We start from the raw sequence: 13775 nt of genomic DNA, 5'->3' as shown, positions 1-13775 counted from the left end.
CCACAAGAAGCAATTTCGCATCATAACATAATGAAAATACCTAACCCTAAACCCTTTTATACAAGTATTTTATTCATTTTAGGGTTACAACATGTTGGCCATATGTGAGCCATAATATGCCGGCTACCATGTTAGCCACGACCCAAATTTTTTTTCCCCCCACTATTTATGAAGTATGTGTAGTACTTTCCTGATCAGTCACCATAATCTAACAAAAAGGAGGATGAAACCCCATAATTTTTCTGAGCGTAAGAGAGGTATATGGAATGCTAGTGAAGTTTAGAAGGGTGTAAAGACTTAGAGAAAGAGAAACATTGCAGAATTTAGTTGGTTAGAATAGAGCATTAGCACTTCGAGTAGAGACATATCAGATCAAGGAAGGATAAGATCAGAATGAGTAGAACAAGGATCTAAAATTAGCAATTGAATATTATAAGTCATCAAGTTAATATATTCTAATACTTTCTAGCCATTGTATTAGGAATGAAAATCCTATGATGATAGTTTGGTCTAACAACCATGTTGTAAGCCTTTCAACAAGGTGCTAAATTCTTTAACAGGGTAACATTCAAAATGAGTGTTTGCAAATCCTTTAACCAGGTCACTTTTAATAGGGTGTAAAGCCTTTAATAGGGCAAGCCTTTAACAGGGCAAACTATTGGAAGTGGCCAAACTTTGTAACCTTAAATAGTTACATATTGCTACAGTGATAATTTGTGGGTGTCATCCCCACCCCAATTTTACCTTCTTATTTTGGAGGGTTTCTGGGTGATCAAAATCTTGTGTTATCTATTTTCATGCATGTCTTTACTTTTATGTTAATTAGATATGGTAGATGCATATGAATGATCTTAGTTAAAAAGTTTTAAAGTTTAAATATTGTTACTTCTGATTTGCCCCGCCTCTCAGAAGTAAATCTTGCCATTTGTAAATTCTAACAATTGGTATCAGAGCCTAGTTCTTGTGGGGCCCATTTGCCATTGCACCAAAAGCCATGACTGTTAGTGAACATGGAACACAACATAATTAACCACCTGTAGGCAGGGGAGCATGATGCATCACCCAAAAATCTCTCCCTCGACGCGCATACCAGGTGCTTATGCGGGTCAGGAAGGCACCAGGGAGATTTGAACCCATGACCAGGCCAAAAATAGGCTCTGATGCCAATTGTAGGGCCCATTTTCCATTGCACCAAAAGCCATGACTGTTAGTGAACATGGAACACCACATAATTAACCACCTGTGGGCAGGGGAGCATGTTGCATCACCCAACAATTCTCATAAGGAGGAGCCTTATAGCTTGGAGAATAGATCTGGAAATGAAAGTCTACGAACTTGGGAAGGTCATTGAAAACCAAGTAATTGATATACAACTCGTTCTACATACTTTGGAAGAAGCTAGGGAAGAATTGAGAAAATCTTTAAAGAGAAGAAGAGATATTACCATAGCTGAGAATGATACACAATACAAGGGGATTGACACCTCATAATTGTTTGCAAATGGAGATTCCAAAGAGTTTGATACAGCAATGGTAGACCTAACAAAGAAGAATAGAGCCCAAGTAGAAGAGATTAGAACTTTCAAGATTGAACAAGAATCACAAGCCATGATGCTTTGTGAAGTAATTGAATAGAAGACAAGAGCTATTGAAGACAAGGCTATGCTAGAAGAAGACAAGAGAAACCTTGCTAATAGATTGGAAGAAAAGTCAATTGAGCTAGCAAGAATTTTAAACATATAGCTAGACACCCTAAGTCAAATGATGAATGCACATCATGAACTAAATATTAAGGATATTGAGATCTCCACACTGAAGATACAAAATGAACAACTACAAAATGACCTAAAAAGAGAAAGGGAAATTGTTGAGAGCTTCAATAAACCTAATGAGGCCATCAAGTACTTTAAATAGCTACTAAAATCACCAAGAGCCAACAATGATACTTCAGGACTAGGATACACTAGCACTTAAAAAGGAGAGTCATCCAAGACAACAAAAGAAAGAAATAACAAAGGTAAGAACACTAAACCTACTTGTCATTTCTGTGGTAAAAGGGGACATACCTCTAATGTGTGTAGGAGCAAGAACATCCATTAGCATGAAAAACCTAAGAATATGGGTCACTATCACAAGTGCAACAAGCAAGGACATCAAGCACATGACTGCAGGACTAGGACTATCAAAACACCAAGATTTAAAGGTCACTGCTACAATTGTAAGAAGTATGGACATAAAGATTTTTAGTGAAAATCAAAGCCTATGAGGACACCTAATCAGCCAGCAAGGGGAAATAATCATGGAAATCACTACAATTGGGACTACAACACTAGGTATAACTACCATTACTATCAAGAATATGGACACATCCCTAAAAATTGCGTAAGAACACATTTCAGTGGACAAGACATTTAGATGGCTAAGACATTGTTAGCAGAAGAAGTGGACAAGAGAGAACCACATTTTGGGACTTATGATGTGGTAAGATCAAAAGTAGACATGGATTTAAAGATAGCTTCCACATTGAAGAAAAAAGACAAACTTGTGAAGAAGCTAAAAGCTAAATTTGGAGAAGGGGCAGCTGAGGCAGAAGAAGAAGAAGATGAAGAAGCTAATGATGATGAAGAAAGAATAAGGACAAGAGCCATTAGCATTGACCCAAGGCATGGGTGAGGATGCAAAGGAAGAAGAAGGTGCTAAGGCTGAACCTAAGAAAAGAAAGGCATAGAAACAACCTATTGCACAGCCCAAAGGGAAGAAGAAAACAACTAAGCCAAGCCTAACCAAGCCTACTACAAGGGTAGAAACAAGGGCTATACAAAAGGTAGCCAAAGAACAAGAGAAGAAGAAAGACATAGAGCAAGGAGGGCTAGCATAAAAGAAAAGAAGAAAATATGTTGCACCCCTAGAGTCAGATGAAGAGAAAAGAGAATCTGGCAATGAGCAATTCAGAGTGATAAGTCACACCACCAAATCAAATTTTGAAAATGTTTGTGATAAAATTAGAGATAATGCAAATTTAACTGGATTAAATACCATTTATTTGAATAAGCTATCAAGGGAAGAGCAGAACATAGTGGAAGAATTTATCTACACTATGATGGCCAAGTTCAAGACTACTCCACTTGAACTTGATAATTCTATGCCTAAGAAGCAAAGTTCAATAGTTGAAAATAAATGGCATTATTGCCTAAACATGAAAAGGGAAATAAGGGAGTCAAAATTGGCTTGTGTGATGCCTAACCTTACAAAAGGTCAAATAAGCAAGGATAGTAAGAAACATGGGAGAAAATTTGCACCCAAATACAGAGCCTTTAGCATTCTACAGAATAAAATTGAGGATGTTGTAAATAAGTCCACACAAATGTGAAAATCGATTTATGTGCTAACTACTACCAAAGAAGGACAAGAAGATCCCTTTGAGGGAAGAAATGATGATAATAAAGGAGAGGAAAATGAGGAGGAAGAAGAAGGAGGAAAGAGAAGGAAGAAGTTATAGTGGAGGAAAAGTCACAGAAAGGTGATGAGGCAATAGCTGAGGAGCAGCAACAAGAATAGAGTGTCCAAGACACACAAATTCCTTCAACTAGTCCTCCACATGCACCACCTACATCTAAAAAGAAAGTAATTGTGAAGGATGTTCCTAACACCTCAAGTCAAAACATCAATGCATTGATTTTAGAGGATCTCAAAAAGATCCTTCACCAAAAAACTTTGCAATCATAGTTATGTACAAATCCTATTTTAGTGAGTGTAAAAGAGTTACAAAAGGCTGTAGCTAAAATAACTAAGGAGAAGGTGAATACACAAGAACCACATTCACAACCTCCTACAACCACAAGTAATCAACCAAAAGAGCAAGTAGTAGAAGACACATTTGCTAAGGTTGACTCCACAGTGATAGTAACAACTGTCGAGGAGAAAACTAAGGAGAAAATAGGAGAGAAAGATACCACTGATCCTACAACATAGAGACAAGGTGCACCTCCTCTGATTGCCATAATTGATCAAGGTAGAAGCAAAAAAGAGGAGAAAGAGGAGAAAACCCCCAAGGAAAGAGGCAATATAGAAATTGGTTAATTTGCCTACTACAAGGACTCCTATTAAGTAGTCAAGAACTAATGTAGTACAATTGCAAATTTCAACACGAGGCTCAAGTTCTACCAAGGTAGCAAGGGTACTTCACTATGGAGACCCTGCACTTGATGAAGAGATAGTCATACCAAGTTATGGCTACAAGACAATGAACTTAAAAAGATCAATGAAGTGCAAGAGGCACTAGAGAAAAAGAAGAAGTGGGAGATACTCAGGAATGAGTATAGGTAGAGGCAAGAACTGATAGAAATCAAAGACATCTTCCTTGATGCATTTGGCCTGCTAGCACCTGATGAAACAAAGCCCATCATGGAGAAATTGTCCAACATAGTTGACCGAGTAAAAAATGAAGACCTTGATATCAATCTCAAATTATTGGAATGGTCTAAGAAGAAATTTCAAATGAAAGTCAATGAGAAAATATCTAGTGAAATAGCACTATCATAGGTTGAACTGGCTGAGAAAGTTAAGAAAGTGAAAACAATACTTGAGAATATATTCTCATTGTACTCCAAATTGTGTGACTCTTCATATTTCACACAAGAAAGTAGCCAAAGAATATTGAGCTTAGAGAGGAACCTTAAGATATCAAGCACACAACTACCGAAGGATCCAACTCAAAGTGAGAAGCATTTTTCCACAATGCTTCACACCCAAAAAGAGTTAGCTATATTAATAATAGAAGAGGCTAATATTAAGGCCAAATTGATATAGATATAGTTTGCAATCACCCCACATTCAGAAGTATGACATAAAGAAGTGAGCTATGCAAAGAATGTTTTGAAGAAAGATCCAAACCTGTCCACATTAGACAACCTAATACATCTTGCAGTAGAGACAACCATCCAACTCAAAGCATTGGAAATAGCATTGGACAAATAGGATGCTTCTTTGAAGATAATAATGGAGGTAAATAATTTTTTTTTGGCTAACTATTCCATTCATTCTTAGAACCCTTTGACATAAGTGTCAAAAAGGGGGAGATATAATAAAGGTAGGAGATAATAAGAATGGGGGAGATAATACATTATGTAGATAAAGGGGGAGATATAATATTTTGGGAACCAAAGGAGAAAGAATACCCAAAAGGGGAAGATATCCAAATTTTGAATTTTGAGGAGTGATAAGGATAATGCCAAAAGGATACAAACTGCAAGGAGATGTGTGAAAGGGGGAGTAGACACAAAGAAAAAATAGAGCAGCCAAGGCAAAAAGTTTTAGAAACATCAACATGAGACAAATTCAACATAAGGAATTTTGGATACAAAAATGGAACATCAACTCAGGGGGAGTTACAAGTCTTTGAGGTGTATAGTCTTCTATAGAATTTTGAACAAGTCTTTGAAATTTTGTACATATACCGAACAAGATGTGTATTATACTCGTAGAGATCAGATTCATAATGTTTAGTTAAGTGTTTTTGCCACTCATGTCAAAGGGGGAGATTGTTGGTCTCAAATTGGTTTTGACAATTGAGTGACAACACACTTAACCAATTTCCAAGATAATGTTAAGTATAATATAGATGCTGAGCTACAATATGTGTCAAGTCAAAAATTCAATAGGTGTCAAGAAAGTTTCAATTTTCGAGTGATAAGTAAGGAGTCCTCTCAGATGATTGCACAATTAGTGCCTCAATTTTAGGAGAGAACTCCTTATCACCAATTGAGGGTTCATTTTTGGAGGACACAAATTTTTGGAAGAAGGAATTTTCAGAAGAGAGAAGGTTTTGAGAGGAGAAATTTCTCTTACAAAATCTTTTTGGGTGTAGCAATTTAGCATCAGAGTCCAGGTACATTCTTGTGATTTATTCACACAGTTGATTATATTATTTCTTTTCCTGTCTTCTTTGTGTCTATGAAATGGTTATTTGAATGATTCCTTGCGACGAGTGTTTCAATATTGTGAAATTCTAGTATGCATGTTAAATCTCATGTATATGGGAAGATTAAAAACCATTATTACAATCCTCCTTCAATAGATTTAAATGTGAAAATTAAAGAGGGAAGGGTTTTGTATTAAAATCAAAAATTTAAATTGAGAATTTAACCAGTTGGCCATATTTTCCTTATCAGGATATTGTTGGAATATTTATTAAATATATATAATAATATAATTACATAGTAATTTAATATCACTATGTAATTATATTATTACATTTTATTAAAATGAAATTTGAAGGGGGGGAAAAGTTTTGTTTTAATATAAAGTAAAATCAAAAAAATTTAATTTTAAAAATAATAATAATGTTTTTTGGGTGGGAGAGGGCCACCACCCCCCTTTTTCCCCTCTCCCCTTACCACAGCTGTGATGTACTACCACGACAATAGGTACTGCTAACGCAACAACACCTTGTTGCAATAGTCAACCTATCGATCGTGCAGGCCTTAAATGCATATTGAAATATGTATTTGTTTAAAGTTTGTTTTAAAGTTTGGTTTCAAATTTAATTATTATTTTATTAATAATTTTTTTATAAATAAATTTTATTAATAAGCTTTTTAAAAATTAGTAATTTAATTAATTAATGAATTTTAATATAGTTTATTTTAATTTGTTATTAATAGTTTTATTTATTAACTTAATTAATGATTAACATATATTATATAGTTTTCATGTTAATAATTATTAATTAACTTAATTAAATTTAGTTTAAGTAAGTTTAATTAATAATATGAATTGATTAATTAATTAATTTTATTATTATTAATGGCTTGATTTGCAATAAAATAATAATTATTTTATTAGAAAATCTATAAGAATTATTTTAATAACTTAATAAATAATTACCTTTTTAGTGTTTTAGAATATTTAATTATAATCTAATAAGGGTAATTGTGCCTTATGTTTAAATACGAGAATTGGGTTATATAGTAAAGGATTAAATGTAAAATTCATATGTTTGAGAACTTACATGGAGTGAAAGCTAGAACCTTATTGTTAACTCAACTACATGTTTTAAAATCAAACCAATCTAGGAGACTATATTTTTGTGTGTTATTTCTATTTTGAGTTTTGGGTTGACTAGGGTGTTGACCAGTTTAGGATTTCTACCAGAGGCTTGGGGGTTCTATGAATGTGATGTTATCTTGAATTGATCTTGATCTTTCAAAATCAACCCTAGTAATGTGTTGGTATGCTCTATGATGAGTTGTATTTATTGTCCGTTATTGCTTTCTAGTGTTCTTGTGTGAAACTGAGGTGAATGTTTTGACATATTTGACTTAACCATTTTGGGTTTTCAATCAGTATTTTGGGATGCTTTCTAGTTTCCCGTAGAGAACTAATGTGTTATTATGAATTATCTTTTGATACTTTCTAGTCACTTGTATAGGGCTGAGGTAAAATTTGTGATTCTTTGATTTGTACTTTTATGAACCTAGGGTAGGTAATTTGTATGTTAAGTTGGGAAGTGACTTGCAATGGAGGCTGGGGCCCAAAGTGGCTACCAGGTTAACCCATTATAAGTAGTTTAACAAGTGATAACATCTCATTAAATGGGTTTAAAATGAATTAAAAAGATATTGGTACCACAAAAAGTCACTAAGGGGTCAGAGGATTAAAAGACTAGCTAGGTAACCTTAGAGTTGACTTGTTAGTATGCCTTGTCAATACGAAAGGATACTAGTGTCACATAGGGTCACTAGGGGTCCAAAGGATTAAAAGACTAGCCAAGTAACCATAGTGTTGATTCGTGTGATGACACTTGCCCACTAGCAATATAGATTTCCCACATGTCTGTGTTTGCCTCTGGGTCTAAATGTCAATTTTTATCTTGGAACCTTTGAGTTAGATTGCTTTTAGGGTTTCCTGGACTTAGAGATTACTTTTGATATTTGGATTTTTATCTTGTTTGGGACTTGAGACTATCTCCTTAGTGCGGTGGGAATGGCCCATTTGGGTTCCACATGGTCAAGTGGTAGTGCTTTTTACTCTTACCATTAGGATCCATCCATTAATACCATGGTTGGAGTTTCCTTATTTGCATTTCCTTTCATTCGATCCTTATGCATTATGATGGATGGTTGTATCTTTATGACATATAGTTATATCTTTATGTTGATTGATTTCACTTATTGTATTGTACTTCATATTATGGATTTGAAAAGGATGATGTAATCTATTTTTATAAATGTAAATTCTTTTAGCCTTTCATACCCTATGACATGTACAATGGATGATTGAGCATTCTGAATTTTATTGCCAAGTGGCATTTGGAACAAATGCATACTATTTAAATGGACTTTGGACTTTTAATTATTCTTTCATGTGGATGTGGTATTTGTTAGACTTAGTATTAATTAAAATTTAAATGTGACTCAACGTCTTGGGATCCTTAAGGAATGTAATCTATTATGTTTACTTCTATATGATTGTATGTTATTGCTTCTGCTACTTTATGTTTGATGTGTATGTTATTCTTTCTTTAAAAAAAATGTTTGGCAAACTTAGTAAAACTTTAGGTTAATTCTCTTGGATCCCTTGGTAGGGTGTTAGAATTTTTGTCTAAAATCCCCCATCCCTCATCTGACATAGCTCCTTGTTTCTTGGATTTTCCCTTCAATGACTTCTATAAATCCTTTTGATAAAGATACTCTTCCATTTGCATCTTTTGTAACTAAAAATTTTGCCCATTAAACTTATCCATGTTTAGCTTACTCTCATCTACCATTACTTCCACTCAACTACAAGATTCCCACTCAACCGTGAGACTTTCCTACAAAGGATAGCTAAATTTCTTTAAAAAATAAATGAAGATGGTCTAGCTAAAAAAAATGATGATAGTCTGGCTCTAATACCACCTATTACAATTAAACTGCACACATAAATATCAGTTACATGAAAATATAACCAATATCAAAAAATAATATATCACTTAGAAGAGAACACAATACACCAAGATTTAATGTGGCTCACTCAATCCCTAGGCTACGTCCACCAACAAGAAGTCCAATATTATTATTATCCAGGACCTCACAAGGGTGTTTCTCCTTGAGAGCACCCCCAAGCCCCTGTAGAAATAATATGGGGAGAAAAATGTGTCAAATAAACATTTGAGTTTGATTAGGCTCCACATCACAACAAAAAATACTAAATAGTAAATATAACCACACATATAGAGAACTCATAACACCATCATTTTTTAACTAGGCAAACCCTATCCAAGGGGAAACCTTGATGGGGATGATACCCACTAGATGATTCACTAAAAAATAGAATCTTGTTAAGGATATTGGCCTTGTTAGGAGTCTATGAAGTACATATAGTGCATTGAGTCATTGTTAGAGGACTAGGCCTTGTTAGAAGCCTCAACCCTATTAGGATTTGCTTCAACCTTGTTAGGAGTTGGTAGAACAAATACAATCCATGCAAGAAGAGCCCACTTCACTATCACGAAATTATATAATTCAATTCTTCACAAGAATAGATATACATACAATAATTTCTATCTACTATATTTCACACTTGCTCTAATCAAACATCAGATGTAGTTCACATATCATTTATCAAAAATCTCACATAGGTCATATGTATGTCACATAGTTCATCATACATCACACACTTATCTTCGTAGATAAGATCTTTACTTATATCTCACATATTCATAATTCATTGCTTAGTTGACCTTCATGCTTTCACACAATTGACATAATATGAAATAACTTATGGAATAATATCCACATAGTTGGCTTATCATGACTTAGTAATTATTTTGTAACCAAAATAATTTCTTAAGCCATACAATCTAATTCTTTGCTATGCTCTATTTTGTACTGTAAAACAATGCATTAGTATTTTAACCATATCCCACACCATAATATCCATATACACCTTTGCACTGGTATACATCATCATGACAATGTCATAGAGCTTTCCTCAACTATGCATAATCTAACTCTTGGCAAGTCATCCATACACATCTCATGTTCTCTTTGTGCTACTGCAAACTATCTAACACTTAGACAATTTTATATCTCTAAAGGCATAAATGAAATGCTAAATATATGTTCCCATAAATGGAAACACTCAATACATCTATCTAACCATATTACCAACACTTATTAATACTCATGTTAAGTCTATGATGAAATTTTCTTGAGAGTTCGGATATCCTCCTCCTTCTGTAACCATTGAACCTTCTATCTTGATTTCTACCACTCTTTCTAGCATACCTATATATGCTCCACATTTTTTGGCTAATTCTACACAAGTTCCACTCATTTGAGTGTTGGTCTTCCTAGCCTTTCACATCCTATGAGTGTTCCTGCTACTTCCCATACATCTTCATTACCTTTAAATATAATACAGTTCCTTTTACCTATCTAAACCCTTTACCCAAGCCTTCTCATCCTTCACCAACATCCTTACATTCCTTCTGCTTCTTATAGATTTCTAATCCATTTAACATACCTATGCGTACTAGTATTTCTTCTTATCCTACTATTTGTATTGTGGTTCAAACCATCACTACTTTACAATAACAACTTGCTGAATTAACTCAATCTAAGAAAAATATTCCTACATGTGATGTTGCTAATACCCTTTCCCTAGATATCCTTTATGTTGTTATCCCACAACATGTTGAGGTAGCTCATCTTGAGACTTATACTAGTAAGGGAGATCCCATAATTCATGTAAAAGCTTTCTAGACTATATGTAGTGATTTTGCTCATACCATAGGGTCATGGCTAAGTTGCTTTTGTGTACATTTAGGAATAGATACTTGCAATGGTATTTCTCTCCACCTCCCTATTTTACTGATTCTTTTCAAACACTTTCTAATTCATTCATTCACCCATTTCAAAATAATATTGGTCCAAAAATTACTTTAACTCATTTAATGCATTGTTAGTAGAATGTTAAAGAGAAAGTTATTGAATTTATTGGTAGATTTAACCATTTGTATGCTTAAATTTCTTATCATGTGCTTGATCATTATATTCAATGTATCATCATTTCCAATTTACAAAAATGACATTATGGATAAGATTCTCCTTAGTGAGTATACCTCCTTTTGACATCTATGTGTAGTGCTTCACCATTACCAGTTACATTTGAGTCAACTCGAGAGCTCCACTATAATGGTTCTTATTTCTAGTGATAAGAGTGATGTCAATAGAAACTCAAACAAATTCTATAAATCTAACAATTTCATCAAAATCAAGTCTACAAACATAATTATTGATCAAGTGGCATCTACATCTTGAGACATAACTATTTTTCCCTTCTTATGTCATCCTAATTGTCAATATACTCAATTGTCTAAGTCTTTTTCTAAGGTGATGAATAAATTTATTCATGATTAGGTTCTTAACCTTCCTCTTATTCATCCTATTGATAGTAGTAAACCATTGTCTAAGTATTTTGATTTAAATTATTTCTATCAATATCACCATTAACAAAGTCATGATACTCAAAAGTGTTATGATCTAAAGAATTTTATTCAGGACCTTATTGACTCTAAGGCTATATCTATTGATGCTCAAGTTAATAACACAAATATATCTATTGCACCATCTAATATGAATTTATAGATTTACACTTATCCTTTACCTTCCCACTCAGTGAATGTTATTAATCAACTTTCTTCTTCCAATCACCATATTAATTATGATGAGAAGATAAAAGAAGTGAATCATGTGGTTAATCTTGTTGAGTTACCACCTCAATCTCTAATTTCTTCTACATATGAACCTAAAAGGACACCTATTATTAGCTTTAGTTAGTCTGATATATTAAAGACACCTAATAGTCCTCTTTACATCACTACTAGATTTTCTCATATTCCTTCTCATGGTACTTTGATTGATGCTTCCTATTTTGTGAATGTTGTCATAGAATAACACCCTTTTAACCAAGGTTTTCATAGATATACTTATGATACTACTCTTGTGTGGATTAAAACTTGTAATGTTTTTATTTATCATCCTCAAGGCTCTTATGTATTGCTCTCTCAAGGAAAGTTGTTTTTACTACCTTTTTTGTTATTCGTACTTCTAATCAATTTCAAGTTAAGCTTGGCATTCCATGGATTTATTTCATGCAATCTATAGCCTCTCCTATTCATAAATGCCTTATATTTCCTCATGATGGAGACATTATTGCTATTAATAATTCTCTTTATAAACTATCACATCCTATAGATTGTGTTGAGATTGATTTCTATTGGACATCTCATCCTAAAAAATCACTTACTCATCTTGATCATATTTATAGAGACTATCAATGATATGAAGTAGCCAAGATTATGGAACTTAGTCTTCCTAAGGGTTTTTCACTAGCACCTATCTTTCTTACTCCATCTACTCCATCATCTTCTGAACCATTTTTTGCTTCTATATCTATTCGCTCAGCTACCATACATGAACCCTTTGATGTTCCTTCTTTGGAACCTATGGTAGTTGATCCTAATCCTCCCACTATATCTCACAATTCTATTTGTAGTCAATATGCTAAGAAGTGTCGCAAGAATTGTCGAGATAAAACTAAGACTAAAGCTCATTATCTTGCTGCTCAACCCACATATTCATCTCCACCATTACCTTTCTTTGATCAAACCATGAGTGAATCTTTGGAGGAAGGAAACAAAGTAACACTATGCATGGATAAACATAATGAATCTATTAATCTAGATGTGGAAAATACTTTAGATGATGAAAATGTTACTAGTGATGGAGAATAAATTGATACAGATGATGCTTTTCCTAACATTCTTTTTATGCAACTTAAAATCACTTCTAGTAATGAGAAAAGTGACTCTCAAAGTCCTATCTTAGAACTCCTTATGATTCCTACTATAATGGATGTTGTTCTTGTCACAAGCCACCATCCTTCCCCTATCATTTCAAATAGAGATGGGGGGGGGGGGGGGGCGCAGAGGGGGTATCATGTTGAATTCTTGATGTAGACTTCATCTATCATGGTAGTCTTGGTGTTCTACTATTGTGTTTTCCCTATGTTGTATTTTTTATTTTATGCAGTTTTCATTTTTGATTGCTCTAGATGATCCTTATTGCTTTGTTGAGCTCAAGAGGATAAATTAATTGTCTTTCCATATACATTCTTCTATTTTTATCTCTTTCTTCTATATGTTGTTGCATGTTATGTCACACTTATGCTATTGTTTGTATTAGTGATCTTGTTGAGTCCTCTTGATTGCTCATGATATGGTAGCACCAATTCTTTTTGGTGTCCATGTTAAATACCCAAAAAGTCTCTTCTTCATAATTCTTTTGTTTCTTTTCCTCTACTGGGTCATAGTTCTACTTCCTTTGGGGAATGATGATATTTTCATACTTGATATTGTTAGTGTAAAAACATATTTACTATTTACGCTTAATTAAATTTACTTAGGTTAATGCATTATATTATTATTTTATTTTGTTAGACACTTAGGAGTTTGTGTACCTTTTGGAGTTGTCATGTTGACAACATAGTAGTATGCAACTCTATTTCAGCACATGGTATCTACAACACTGGAGTTTGCATCATTCACTAAGTTATCATGTAGACAACATAGTTAATATCACTCCCTTTTAGCACATGTTGCCTATAACATTGATTTGCATGTTAGACCCTTGTAGGCTTATCCTCTCATCAAGGCACTTACTTTTGTGCTTAATAGAGGATAACCCATATCTGGTGAAAATGTGCCTGGTTGTATGACTTATCATGTAGCTA

Source organism: Cupressus sempervirens, chromosome 6 (assembly GCF_028749045.1).
Source record: "Cupressus sempervirens isolate cs-2001-9-10 chromosome 6, ASM2874904v1, whole genome shotgun sequence".
NCBI lineage: Eukaryota > Viridiplantae > Streptophyta > Pinopsida > Cupressales > Cupressaceae > Cupressus > Cupressus sempervirens.
The sequence above is the reverse complement of the archived record's forward strand: the minus strand, read 5'-3'. Positions refer to the sequence as shown.